Raw genomic sequence first — 15,457 nt, forward strand, 5'->3', positions numbered from 1 at the left:
GATGCAGAGCGCCTCTCTTGCAGAGTCTGCCACTTGAGTTTATTAAACATCTCCGTAACGCTATCACGGTTACCAAATAATCCTGTGACGAAACGCGCCGCTCTTCTTTGGATCTTCTCTATCTTCTCCGTCAACCCGATCTGGTACGGATCCCACACTGATGAGCAATACTCAAGTATAGGTCGAACGAGTGTTTTGTAAGCCACCTCATTTGTTGATGGACTACATTTTCTAAGCACTCTCCCAATGAATCTCAACCTGGTACCCGCCTTACCAACAATTAATTTTATATGATCATTCCACTTCAAATCGTTCCGCACGCATACTCCCAGATATTTTACAGAAGTAACTGCTACCAGTGTTTGTTCCGCTATCATATAATCATACAATAAAGGATCCTTCTTTCTATGTATTCGCAATACATTACATTTGTCTTTATAAAGGGACAGTTGCCACTTCCTACACCAAGTGCCTATCCGCTGCAGATCTTCCTGCATTTCGCTACAATTTTCTAATGCTGCAACTTCTCTGTATACTACAGCATCATCCGCGAAAAGCCGCATGGAACTTCCAACACTATCTACTAGGTCATTTATATATATTCTGAAAAGCAATGGTCCCATAACACTCCCCTGTGGCACGCCAGAGGTTACTTTAACGTCTGTAGACGTCTCTCCATTGATAACAACATGCTGTGTTCTGTTTGCTACAAACTCTTCAATCCAGCCACACAGCTGGTCTAATATTCCGTAGGCTCTTACTTTGTTTATCAGGCGACAGTGCGGAACTGTATCGAACGCCTTCCGGAAGTCAAGAAAAATAGCATCTACCTGGGAGCCTGTATCTAATATTTTCTGGGCCTCATGAACAAATAAAGCGAGTTGGGTCTCACATGATCGCTGTTTCCGGAATCCATGTTGATTCCTACATAGTAGATTCTGGGTTTCCAAAAACGACATGATACTCGAGCAAAAAACATGTTCTAAAATTCTACAACAGATCGACGTTTTGCGCATCTGCTCGACGACCCTTCTTGAAGGGTGGGACTACCTGTGCTCTTTTCCAATCATTTGGAACCCTCCGTTCCTCTAGAGACTTGCGGTACACGGCTGTTAGAAGGGGGGCAAGTTCTTTTGCGTACTCTGTGTAGTATCGAATTGGTATCCCGTCAGGTCCAGTGGACTTTCCTCTGTTGAGTGATTCCAGTTGCTTTTCTATTCCTTAGACACTTATTTCGATGTCAGCCATTTTTTCGTTTGTGCGAGGATTTAGAGAAGGAACTGCAGTGCGGTCTTCCTCTGTGAAACAGCTTTGGAAAAAGGTGTTTAGTATTTCAGCTTTACGCGTGTCATCCTCTGTTTCAATTCCATCATCATCCCGGAGTGTCTGGATATGCTGTTTCGAGCCACTTACTGATTTAACGCAAGACCAGAACTTCCTAGGATTTTCTGTCAAGTCGGTACATAGAATTTTACTTTCGAATTCACTGAACGCTTCACGCATAGCCCTCCTTACGCTAACTTTGACATCGTTTAGCTTCTGTTTGTCTGAGAGGTTTTGGCTGCGTTTAAACTTGGAGTGAAGCTCTCTTTGCTTTCGCAGTAGTTTCCTAAATTTGTTGTTGTACCACGGTGGGTTTTTCCCGTCCCTCACAGTTTTACTCGGCACGTACCTGTCTAAAACACATTTTACGATTGCCTTGAACTTTTTCCATAAACACTCAACATTGTCAGTGTCGGAACAGAAATTTTCGTTTTGATGTGTTAGGTAGTCTGAAATCTGCCTTCTATTACTCTTGCTAAACAGATAAACCTTCCTCCCTTTTTTCATATTCCTATTAACTTCCATATTCAGGGATGCTGCAACGGCCTTATGATCACTGATTCCCTGTTCTGCACATACAGAGTCGAAAAGTTCGGGTCTGTTTGTTATCAGTAGGTCCAAGATGTTATCTCCACGAGTCGGTTCTCTGTTTAATTGCTCGAGGTAATTTTCGGATAGTGCACTCAGTATAATGTCACTCGATGCTCTGTCCCTACGACCCGTCCTAAACATCTGAGTGTCCCAGTCTATATCTGGTAAATTGAAATCTCCACCTAAGACTATAACATGCTGAGAAAATTTATGTGAAATGTATTCCAAATTTTCTCTCTGCGAGGTCTCGGAATATTGGTTTTATTTAATCCATTATGGCAGGTGGCAGGTGATGAGGGTGATTGTATTGTTTCTTAGTTACCTTGCCTCTGTTGTACTTGCACCAACTATCGTCTCCTTTTGGGCATAGCCCATGTTGGGTATTCTCATTGTTTGAAGCTGTATGAAAAAACAGAGCCCAGACTGCTCTTCTCATTAATTCTGCATCTGCTGTATTCTGTCATATTGCTAGACCATAGCACTTATGAATATGATCTATTGTAGCATCTTTCAGTATATTTTTCCCATCTAAAGTTTTTCCATCGCTCAGTTCCTTGCCTTTCATGCTAGCCTTGAGCCGTCGAAGTCTTGATCCCATCCTTTCCTGAACATGGCCAACACACTCCAGTTTGGAAATTTTCATATCGTTACCATAGGATCTCAGTTCCTTAATTTCTTTGAAAGCCTTTGAGTCAGCATCTCCAATATAATTTATGTATCTAATGTTGTACCATTTTACTGAGCGTTGATAAATACTTCTTACACCAGCAACTTCCATACCACCACTTGACCCATAGTAATTTGCCATGCACTCCTCTTCATGTTTATTTTTCATTTTCTTCTTGCATTTGCAATGCTTGGAAATTATAAATATATTACCAGTGTCCACACATGTAGCTGTTACTACACCATTCAGAGATGTGTGGCCTCTCTTCTGTCAGCTTCCATCAAAAGCTATGGACAAGTCTCTGCTACTATTATTTTCAACAACTGCTCCCTCAACAGCATCTTTCATGTTTTCCTGTGCCACATCTTCTACAGCAGAGCCAATTGCAATTATATGTTTGTTAAATTTTGAAGGTGGAGGAGGGAGGTTCATCACACCACACAACATGGCACCTGCAGCCCTGCCCTTTCCTATACACCGTAATCCATAAACCAGTCTAATGTTTATATCGTATAGTTTACCTGTATCTGCAGTAACATGTGAGGACTTGAAGAAAGTAACACTGTGTTTGCAATAACTGCACATCAACTCTAATTCACAAGCAAGTCCTACATGTAAGTTTGTTTTCAATTAAACACCGCATTTTACACATTGGTTGCAGCACACATTGTTCTCCAAAACGTCTGATAATAAAGAGACGTTAATTACCTCATATTTTATAGTCCCAGCATTTAGTTTCTTGCATTCTTCTTCAATTCCAGCTAGCTTTCTTCTTGAAACACTTTCTGGTGTAGTGGCAGCAGCATCACTCAATGTATCACTACCAGTGTTGAGGTTAGTCGCTACTGGGACATCAGATACTGATGAAGATGAATCAGACGAATTTTTAGTACACTTTACTTTCTTGCGCCAATGTACACGCTTTCTAAATACCTTCAGACTAGGTCTTGGCATGTTGAAGGAAAGAAAACTCAATGACTTCTCCACATACGACTTTTACAACAATGACATGGATGTACTCACAAAGGAAACAATACAAATGGTGCAGAATCTATTGTCAACTGTCTAGCAGTGTAGCCAACAGAAAAGCTAACTCTCTTGTGCTCAATTATATCTCTGGCAAGGCTGTCTATATCAGGTATATTTTGCGTCTCATATACAAGGTGCGGAACATCGTGTGTCGAAATTATTTTAAAAAATTATTTAAAATAGTTCTATTCACGTCATCCAAATATTTTATACATGGTATTAAACGGGAGAGTCTAAATTTTTCGAAAATGCATTTACCTAAAAATCGATTTTTTCATCGAAAAACTCATTCCGTATACCCTTCTGCGTTTAAAATTTCCCCTGTGTAATTTTCAGACGGCAATATTACAGTGTGCCTACATTAATTTTTTCAGTATCAATTACAGTAGTTACCTGTATTGTGGAAGTTCGGCACCCTAAGCCGTCTGCAGTAACAGAATCTCTCCGTTATGCAACGTTATCACAATGATACTGCACTAAGTATGCATACCATCGCGTGCCTGGCCTAATGAATCAGTTTGACCTAAACAGTCCCCTACAAAGCCCATTGTGATATTATTTTCTACAAGTCGCCTTGTCTTCAGATAAATGTCTCTTCAAGCTTGTTTATACACAAAACATAGAAGAATGTATCAGTTTGAAAGAATCAGTCCCCTAGGAAGCCCATTGTGATATTATGAACTAGGTGTTGCCTTGCCTTCAGATAAATGTCTCTATAATCTTGCTCATACACGAAACATGCAAGTGCACGTGTGCACTGTATCCATTTAAAGATATCCACACGAGTATAACTGTTTCTGATGACTGATGTGTAAAAAATTATAAATTTACAAGTAACATAAAAAATTTCTTGTGTGCATCTGAAATTTATTTAGCTACATTTAAATTATGAGTCAATGGCACTTAAATTTGCAGAAGGTAGACAGCTATAGAACATGTATCTGCAAGCGATGTGTTATGTACGAAAGTGAGTAGATGGCTAAAATCGCATAATAACGTCCACATCGACCAAATTTCTGGAAAGCCAGATGCCAAACCTTAAACACTGGAAATGTGGCGTTGCTAGTTACTATTATTTAAGAACTTAAAAAACTCTGTAAAGGTCAGGACACAGAACTTTCTTTCAGGACATCCGTCTCAGTCTTCCACTAGACGCACAATCGTCGCTGCAGTGAGCAGCACAGTCATATTACTATAAAATGGCAGCAGAAGGCGCAAGTGTCCCTTAACATTCACCAAACTCCCCCTCCCCCCTGATCAATCTCAGGGAAGATGATCATCGGCACAGATCGACACATCTTTGTTCTCGTCGGGGTGTCGGAGAATAATTAAACTGATTTTATAGTCTATGCCATGCCACATTTCTTCCACTACTGCTCTCTTCCACAGGTGTCGGGTCTTGTTGTCCTATCCGCAGCTGGTGGTATGGGTGCTAGCGTTGCTGCCTCTAGATGACGGGGTCCCGGGTTCGATTCCCCGGCCAGGTTGGGGATTTTTGTCTGTCTGGGGACTTGATGATGATTAAATGATGAGGTAAACAAAAACACCACCATTCGTGACAGTGGCTAGATTGGACTGCGTAAAAATTGGGATTCTGTACGGGCGCTGATGACGGCGCATTTGAGCGCTGCACAAACCAAACATGATCATCTTGTTGTCCTCCTGATGTAAAACAACTCCAATTCTGAGTCGTCTTCTCGATGGATATCCTTGTACGTCGTGGCTCAGTCGTAGCAACAAAAGATATTCATTTTTCAATCCACGGCAAATACCGTCATCCTCCTTTCGTCTAAGACGGAACTCCTTGATCTGATCCTTCCTAGTTGATAGTTCGGGCCCACGTGGAATAGGTGCGTTTGCCACCAATTAGGGACGGGGGTGGTGGCAACGCTATAGCACATCGTTCTTTAACTGATTTGTCCTGAACTTATTGCGGCTTTTATTTTATGAGACTAATGTTTACAGTATTTCCATCAATCTGATAGCGACAAAGCACCTACATCGAGCAGCGTTTCGCAGAGCCTATTGTATTGTATGTTAAGGGCCTAAAAACGACGGAGAGGCTCCGTCCACGCCGCAGCAGCGGTGGTCCACAACCCCAGGACGACTATGATAGTCCACTTCACCCCTCTGCTGCCCCACACCGAACCACTCTTTCAGGGTTATTGTGAGGGTCGGCCCCCAGTGGACCTCTCCCCCCCCCCCCACTCCCTCCCCAGGGAAAGTCCCCTATGTTTGGGTGGTAGTGTAATGGTGGTGTACGCATACGTGGAGAACTTGCTTGTGCAGAAATCGCCGACATAGTGTAGCTGAGGCATAATAAGGGGAAGCAGCCCGCATTCACCGAGGCAATGGAAAACCGACTAAAACCATCCACAGACTGGCCGGCTCACCGGACCTCGACACTAGTCCGGCAGGCGGATTCGTGCCGGGGCCAGGCGCTCCTTCCCAATCCGGAAAGCCGTGCGTTAGACCGAATGGCTAACCGGGCGGGCATGAGATCCCTATCGTACTTTTGCACTGGCCTCCACGGAATTTCTGAACAAAGAGGTGGACGGAACTATCGGTCCGCAAAAGTAAAAGTAGGCTGGGAGCATTGTGTCATCCGCAGAAAAGCAGCAACGGTGGAATGAGTTTGTGAGGGAAGCTCACAGATTTTGACGATGGACTAGCCATTGGATTTCAGCTGTGTAAGAAATCCATCAGCGACATTTCAGTCCTTCTAAAACTACCCAAATGGAGTTCCGATGATGTAATTGTGAAGTGGAAACGCGAAGGAACAGTGATAGCTAAATCTAGAGCAGCAAAGCTGATAGACCGGGGGACAGACTCGTCGGTGGTTGTGGGGGGAGGTGGTTGAAAAGAAATGCATGAAATCAGCGGAAGGAATGTCCCGTGAGTTTCAAATTGCTACCATCAGGCCAGCTAGCTAGCACATTTGTCTATACAGTCTTAAGCGAGGCTTGAGGGGGTGCATACAGCGATATGACTGGACTGCGGATAGTTGAAAGCGATTGATTGGGAGTGATGGATCACGAAGGAGGCAGCGGAAATCCGATAGAGAGTTTAGCTTTTGACGAATGCCTGGAGAACATTACGTGCCATCACGTATAACGCTAACAGTGAAGAATGTGTCAAGTGGTGTTACAGTAAGGAGATGTTTCTCGTTGTTACGATGTGGTCCCCTTATTACGCTTACGAAAACGCTATATGCGGCAGGATACGAAGAGACTGTACAGCATAGTGAACTGCGTGCAGTAGAGGAACAGCTTATTTGCATCAGCATCTGTGAGGCAGACTTTGTGGACAACAACACTCCTGAATGGACTGGAGTGCCCACAGTAGCGACCTGCATCCAATGGGGCAGCTCTCAGGTTCGTTAGATGGTCGACTTCGCTCCAAACCACAGCGTCCGAGTTTAGTGACTTTTCTTGTTTCAGCTCTTCAGGAAAAATGGCCTGCAATTTCTCCACAGGGTTTTAGACAGCTTATTGAAACTGTGACCAGCAGCGTTCTAGCCCTAATAAAGGCGTGGGGGGAAACACCCGTATTAGTATACACTTACAGGTTTCGGGAGGCTTTTGTTCATAGCGAGTTGGTGGGGATACTGTTCCACGGTCCAGTCACGTTAGTGTGACCAGCAACTATGTTCGACCTCAAAGTGAAGTAACCACACACAGACGGCAGATGATAGTACTAGCAGTGGAGCGTATATAAAGCATATAGGGGGGATGCAGACAGTAATGCTGTCGTTGTCGTGCGGCAGAAATGGAGTCATTTACCTGATGTCCACAGTAGCATGGTGTCGTGTCCTGACATAGGTGGGAGAAGGAGAAAAGGGGTTACTGGTCATTTTGCTTTCCCGAGCGGTACAGAGCCGAAGGCAGAAGGACAATTCACGGTGAAGGCATTTGATTGTTTTCTTCTATATGAGCCAACACTGGTACGGGCATTTACTAGAAATGCAGGTGGAGAGAGGTGGTAGGGAGATCGTTGTGGACACTCTTGGACAAGCAGGGTTTTGAAATAGTTGTTTATTCCAGAAAGGACTAACTAATACACTGGAGGCTAGTTCTAGGGATAGAAAAAGCATGAATAGCAATTTTACTACAGAAGCCAGTGCAGAAGTCCCAGGAGTGGATGCTAACCACAGTAGCAAACACTAGCAGTATCATAAGGCAACAACTTAGTTGCAAAACAAAACATACTGAATGTGACACTGTTCACTGAGGCACTCCGAGTGAGAGAGCAGACTTACGCGGAGCTGGACCGAGGCTGGAGTCGACGGACGCGGATTCGGCACCCAGATCGTCTGACTGAGAACTCCGCCAAAATGCGGAATCTAGAGGTTTTAAAGAGTCGCGTGGGGGCACTGTTTTTCCCACTTAAAGCCACCCAGCCAATCCCGCAGGTCTCTTGCAGGCACCTGCCAATTACGGTTTAGTTATATCCCCTCTACTGCTCCTAAGGCGGCGATGTTAATGCATTTGTAATAACTAAGTCCGTATTTGGTATCAGCATTGTTCAGCTGAAAGCTAAAGGTAACTGCTCTGCCAAATAAGGCTTGCAACATTATTGTTATACGTCATTAGCCCCGCCCCTCCGGCTCCCCGGAGTAGGGACTGCTAGGTCAACAGTTTTTACCGTTTTCGCTCTCTTTCTAACCTTGTGAGCCTACTGACGTTGCTGTTCTCAGGGCTGGTATCAAGCTGGCTTTATCGATAATACGTGCCTGTTGGTTAAGAAGTTCTACGGTGGCAACCTACCACAGCGTCTAGACGACATATGAAGTTACATGTTAATTCCTCCAATGGTAACTAAAGACCTGGGACCGCGTCTGGGGGCGTCTGCATTTTCGCAAGGCTCTCCCCTTACGGTTCACTTCATGTGACAATATCTCCCCTAGTTTCGCCTGTCCTCAGCATTCTCTCTGCTTCCGCTCCTTGGAGCGCCTGTCCTCCTTTCTCACAGCTTCAAGATAACACTACAGTAGCAAGGAAATGGAGTGATTTACCTGACGTCCAAAATAGCATGGTGTCGTGTCCTGACATAAGTGGGAGAAGGAGAAAAGGGGTTACTGGTCATTCTGCACTCCCGAGCGGTACAGAGCAGAAGGCAGAAGGACAATTCGCAGTGAAGGCATTTGCAAGGATTAGACCGGTTGGTAGGACATGTTCTGAGGCATCGAGGGATCACCAATTTAGTACTGGAGGGTAAAAATCGTAGAGGTAGACCAAGAGATGAATACCCTAAGCAGATTCAGAAGGATGTAAGCTGCAGTAGGTACTGGGAGATGAAGAAGCTTGCACAGGATAGAATAGCATGGAGAGCTGCATCAAACCAGTCTCAGGACTGAAGACAACAACAACAACAACAACAGCAAGGAATAATCAATATATTACATTGGTCACTGGCTTTTGGGTCGAGGGCGGAAGCACTTCCAAGAAGGCAAAGTTTGTAAACTCTTTACGTGCTGCCGTCGTGTAAATATACGGTGCATGGCAAAATGGCACTATCCAAAACCGGAGACGAGGCAGTTGTGTTGCACCACGGGCAGTAGATGGCAGGGGTGAACGACTGCTGCGGTGATGTGCACGAACGAATTGACGTGCAACTCTTGAGCAGCTGACCAGCAAGATGAGTCAAGGGGCTACCAGCAGCGTCTCGTCATCAACCGTTCAGCGAACTGCGCGTGGACCTCCTCAGCAGGCTCCTGGTTCATGCACCCATGCTGACTTGTGTTCATTGGCGATTACAGGTGGACTTCTCAGATAAATGAGGTTTTATGCTCCATTCGACGAGTGCCAAACACCTTGCAACAGGCATCAGAAGTGCCCAGGCCGATGTATGGAGCGTTATGGTCTGGGGAATGTTTCCGTGGCATTTCCTGGGTGATCTCTTATTCTGAGTGGCAACGGCCTTGCCGCAGTGGATACACCGGTTCCCATGAGATCACCGAAGTTAAGCGCTGTCGGGCGTGTTCGGCACTTGGATGGGTGACCATCCAGGCCGCCATGCGCTGTTGCCATTTTTCGGGGTGCACTCAGACTCGTGATGCCAATTGAGAAGCTACTCGACCGAGTAGTAGCGGCCTCGGTCAAGAATACCATCATAACGACCGGGAGAGCGGTGTGCTCACCCCACGCCCCTCCTATCCGCATCCTCCACTGAGGATGACACGGCGGTCGGATGGTCCCGGTAGGCCACTCGTGGCGTGCAGACGGAGTGCTTTTTTCTCATTCTGAAAGGCACAATACGGCAACACAGATACGCATCTATTTTTGTGCGAACATGCAGTTTCTTTTTCTTGGCACGATAGCATGTACCGGAAGAATAATGCAACGCGTCACGTGGCTCGCAATGTGCGAGCGTCATTCGGAGAGCACCGGGATGAATTTGTCGTACTCCCCTCGCCACCACGCTCCCCGGAATTTGAATCCATAGAGCATCTGTGGGGCCATCTCGATTGTCGCCATGGACATTCAACCGAGCCGGCCGGTGTGGCCGTGCGATTCTAGGCGCTTTAGTCTGGAACGGCGTGACCGCTACGGTCGCAGGTTCGAATCCTGCCTCGGGCATGGATGTGTGTGATGTCCTTAGGTTAGTTAGGTTTAAGTAGTTCTAAGTTCTAGGGGACTGATGACCACAGGTGTTAAGTCCCATAGTGCTCAGAGCCATTTGAACCATTTGTTTGACATTCAACCGAGAAATTCCGCGCAGGTGGCTACGGCAGTGGAGTCGACGTGTCTCCGCATCCCTGTCTGTACCTTTGCTGCGCTAGTATTAGTGTTAGTCGTACAAAAGGGGAATTTTGTTAAAATTCAGTAAAGGGGCGGTTGGGCGATGAAGTCTGGGGCCGCTGGCAGTGTGTGCTAATAATCGGCAGCCAGTAGGCCAGACAGGGTAAACATGGCGCGGAGCTGTAGCGGCCTATTGCACGTACGATGTGTTTAGAGTGAAGCAACAGCGAGGCAGGGAACTACAGCGTTGCTTTAAGTTATTGCGATGTATAAGGCGAGGCAGGAGGCGAGAGCCGGGAATGGCGATTTGCAAGTGGATGACGTATGGGAATTTATCCCTGCCATAGTTTCAATCTCTCTCTCTCTCTCTCTGACACTATGTCAGAAGCGAGGGGAAGAGCAATATAAATAGTCAGGCACTTTTAGCTTGAGGGGGTGTGCCAGGTCAGTAGAGAGTCGGGTCGGACCTGTGTTGGTCTACGCATAGGGGTCAGCCTGGCAGCGATGTTGTAAATATTCTGTGTAAACCTGTACTTTATTTCTATGTACGTCACTGACTCTCATGCTGCAGTCAGCGCTGAAAAAGGTGGTTTTTTAAGGGTTTTGACAGGTGGTCACATTGATGTGACTGGACAGTATATACAGTATATCCACGACTCCAAAATGATGATAGTATCTTCTACGTAAAGAGATCCAGACACAGTAAAGTTCAGCACATACACTTTTGTTTCACAACATCCATTACAGTCGCACATTACACACGGCTACACGACACACACACTCACGCACTCACACACACACACTCACACACACACACACAGTTGCTGGAGTGGAAAGCACTCTTTACGTGTCATTCTCCAATATGTGGATTGAATGAATGTTGATGCTTCGTTTGATCGATTATCTGTAGCCTGTAGATAGTGTCACCCCTATAGATTACAGGTGTTAATAAGCTGTTAGAAGGTGCACAGTTCGTGTTACAGGCTGCCTATCTAACGGCGTCGACAGGTAACGAAAGTATGATTTAATATTTCATGTAATTAAGGACCAAATTTAAAAATTTAAAGTGCTGTCATAATCATCTCATTAAGAGGCATATTCTTATGTTAAAGGGTTAACACAATGAGTCATGTATTTAAGTTAGAAACTGTGTATAGAGGCAGCGTAATTGATGACGCGGAATTTACCGATTGTATACATCCAGTATTTTCCAACAAACTTCACACATAAATTCAAACTTTTTCCAAACTCCTTCTCTCTGTCACCCTCACTCCCACAGAATAATGACAGGAAATAAAATCTGTAACTTACTATCTTTTAGTTGTACATGCTGTAAAATTTCAGCATCAATCATGACACTTTGATTTATTACTTGTAATTCTATTTGCAGCTGATTTTACAGACAGTATATAGACATACCACTTAATGAACGTAAAAATTATTTCATTGCACGGCACGCAGTTCAGTATACATGTCGTCATAAATGATGAAATTCGCGAAGAACTATTCGTGTTTTCAGTCGATAATAATATTTACCATATTAACTCATTTGCAAAGTAACCAGAGCTTTTTAGCTGTTTTATACATGAAAGTTCGACTCTTTAAAGCTTTTGAGACTGGTGAGGGAGGGGGTTTACTGAATTGACGGAGGATGTGTCGAAGACTTTATTCTGTGCGCGAGCCTGACTTAAATATGCACCAAACTCGAATGAAAGATGTTTCAAGAAACGGGCTGTGCATACTACAATAGCAAATGCGACGATCGTTAAAAGATAACGTAGATACTCTCACACATCACATTATGATCGTGGCGGTTGTAATCTCCCCCCTCCTTTCTCATACCATCTATTGTCCACATTGAAGTCTTTTATGAAGATTTGAGAGGAGTGAAGACTACCACAAACTTTCTAGTTTACTTAGCTTGTCATGTTGAGATGGCTCCAGTTCTTCTTGTCTACGGGTCTGATTCATGAAACTCATATAGTCACATCAGGTACTCACGTCTGGTTTGAACTAAATAAATCTGAAGATTGTTGTTCCAGCACTTTTTTTCGTAAATATATTTTCTACCATTTTAGAATATCATGCAGTATTTTGATTTTTCACATTAGCAATGCCGAAATTACATTGTTCGCACAAAAATAAATAAATACGTCCTATCACATCAGAGGAATGGTTACGACTATCTGACTCTGCGGAAATAACAATATTCCAAAGGGTTTACAGCCACGCGGGATTAGCCGAGCGGTCTAGGCGCTGCAGTCATGGACTGTGCGGCTGATCGCGGCGGAGGTTCGAGTCCTCCCTCGGGCATGGGTGTGTATGTTCGTCCTTAGGATAGTTTAGGTTAAGTAGTGTGTAAGCTTAGGGACTGATGACCTTAGCAGTTAAGTCCCATATGATTTCACACACACTTAAGGTTTACAATTTTTCTTAACAAACGAATTTCTTCTAGCTTCCGTTACACTACTAGTTTCGATTATTGTTTCATAAATGAATCCAGAAATAAACATAGTAAACAGTACAAGATTGCGTAATTAATAATAGAAATTTTATGTGCGCCAATAATTCGTAATTTCAGATGCTTTTAATAATAAAAAAAAACAGAAAACTGTACATTCATAACTGCTACTTAACGATTATAACATCGATACTAAAATATTTTATAAAGTAATTCGTTTTCATAAATTTTATCTTGAAGTATAACATACTGTATATAAAATTATATGAATGTTTTCAAAAAAGCAACTGAGATTATACTGACCTACCCAAAATTCGAAAAACAATGTTGGTATCGATAACTACTTTGAGGAAAAGTAATGCTAGAGGAGGAAGTCCCGTTACACGGTGATGTTAGGGTGGCGTACATATTGATTCCCTTTCCGCAAACCATTCGCGAATGGAATAGAGTGTACGGTGGTTTTGCAAGATAGATGTAAATGTCTGTCTTTCAGTGTATTTTTATTTCGGCCCTTCGCCTTTTTATTTTCGTATCCCCATAACATTATTTTCTTGTCCTGCCTGAAGAGTGGACACATGTGGAATGAAAATTATCCAGCTGACAGGTACCTAAATACACGCGTCGCCACGGCCAGGCGCCGCATGCAGGGCTGTTGGCGGTCTCGTCAGTGCGCGCGTAATGCGCGGCGCCCAGCACTAATCACCACGACGTATAAATCAGAACGGCGCGCTGCCGCGGCGCGCGCACCTGCCGAATCCCTCCGCCGAAGCGCGCTGCTCATTCCCGCGCGTGCTTGATAAATACGGAACGGGCTGTTCGAGTATTTTGGACCGCGTACTGCTCGCCATCAGGTATGACCCGATCTCGGCGAGCGCTCGTAATGGGACCTACCTCGGCCGCGTTTTCGTAATTTCTGGGCCAGTGACGGAGCGCTGTGGCACAGCAATTAAAGAGCCGGACTCACATTTTGGAGGAACGGGGATGAAATCCCCGATTAGGCACTCTGGTGTACGATTCGACCAGTTCATTAATCACATTTTGCGTACATCGTCTGCACGAGTTTTACATGAATTATGTGGAATGAGTCAGTTTAAAAGATAAGTATACAGGATGTCCCACGGGGAAAGGTCAGTATTCAGGAATATGAGAGGAACGGCCATTTGAGGCCAAAAACTTTGATGTGTCCACCGCTGGCCAGCACAAAAATGGTTCAAATGGCTCTGAGCACTATGGGACTTAACTTCTGAGGTCATCAGTCCCCTAGAACTTAGAACTACTTAAACCTAACTAACCTAACGACATCACTCACATTCATGCCCGAGGCAGGATTCGAACCTGCGACCTTAGCGGTCGCGCGGTTTCGGACTGTAGCGTCTAGAACCGGTGGGCCACTCCGGCCGGATGGCAGTAAACAGTTCAGGTAGAGGGAAGAACAAAGTTTATCGAACGAAGTTTCCACTAAAATATTCTCCACAATGATTCAAAAGAAAGAATGGTTCTCTAATATGTTAAACAAAATAGATGCTAGTCTTTTAGTAAGTAAAACAAAATAACTATTGTTCATAAATAACGGAGCCACTTCACCTTCCAGAACGACAAAGAGTTTGTAAATAAATAAGTTCCGTCATACTTGAGAGATTTGCACACGCTTTGCGGCGGCGCGGCTCCTTCCGTCCCTTTGTAACGACGAACCTGCACCTACCTGTGAACATTGTCTCAGCAGATCATCAGTAGGGAAACCGAGCGAAACCTACTGTACTTCGACGTGAACCAGGCTGCAATTAAAGTCACTAATCTACGTTTCGGGAGAAAGTTTTCACACAAAATGAAAGATTGGAAATTTTGTCCTTAATTAATATATTCTGATACTTAGCTGTACAAGTATCACTCTCAAGCCCGTGCTGGTCTTAACACAGTCAATCACCATCCCTTTCATTCACGTTAGCAAGTTTATGGTGTTGTATTTCCCGAAAACATAATAGCTACAAAAAATACGGATTGTTTTTGATTGAGAATGCTCGCCAAATATTAAGTCTGTCGGTACCTAATACAGTCATACTTTTTAGCCACCGACCTGCTCAATACGCCACGCGGAATTTATGTCTTTTATCGTCACAAAATTAACTGTAAAATTCCGAAATTTCTAACAACCCATCGGAATAATTGTGCCGTCGCTTTATAACACTTTTGATGTATAAACACTGCTAGATCCGGCAACGTATCATTTCCATCGGAACTACTACTACACACGTCGGAACTGTTTCATGGCTAGGCTCCGACATCTCTCTAGAATACTCTAAGTCTTCTCTACCAGCAGAGAAAGGCGCGCGAAGAATATGGCTTTCCCACTGGTCAGTTAACTCAACAGCCAATTGAAAACAACATTCTCCCGTGTCAGTCCGCGCTTTTCATCAATAACCGATCGCAAAATACGAGGGGCGTTCAGAAAGTAAGCTCCGATCGGTCGCGAAATGGAAACGACTATGAAAATCCGATAAAGCTTTGCACAGATGTGTTTGGTAGTGTCTCTAGTATAACCCCAGTTAGCATCACGTCGCTCTTCTCATTTATGAGCTCGCAGTGAGTGCGTAAAGATGTCTAGAAAATAGTGTCTGCCGCCAAGTACGAGGGCCTGGTGAGAAATTT

General features: G+C 44.3%; 1 protein-coding gene and 1 pseudogene across 1 annotated transcript in view; both read left to right on the plus strand.

Annotated features, from left to right (window-relative positions):
- LOC126199397 (semaphorin-2A-like) overlaps window positions 1-15,457 on the plus strand; it is a 1,365,238-nt gene that overhangs the window by 215,147 nt on the left and 1,134,634 nt on the right. The window lies entirely within an intron of this gene.
- LOC126199762 (5S ribosomal RNA) lies at window positions 9,521-9,638 on the plus strand (annotated as a pseudogene).

Source organism: Schistocerca nitens, chromosome 8, assembly GCF_023898315.1.
Source record: "Schistocerca nitens isolate TAMUIC-IGC-003100 chromosome 8, iqSchNite1.1, whole genome shotgun sequence".
NCBI classification, from domain to species: Eukaryota; Metazoa; Arthropoda; class Insecta; order Orthoptera; family Acrididae; genus Schistocerca; species Schistocerca nitens.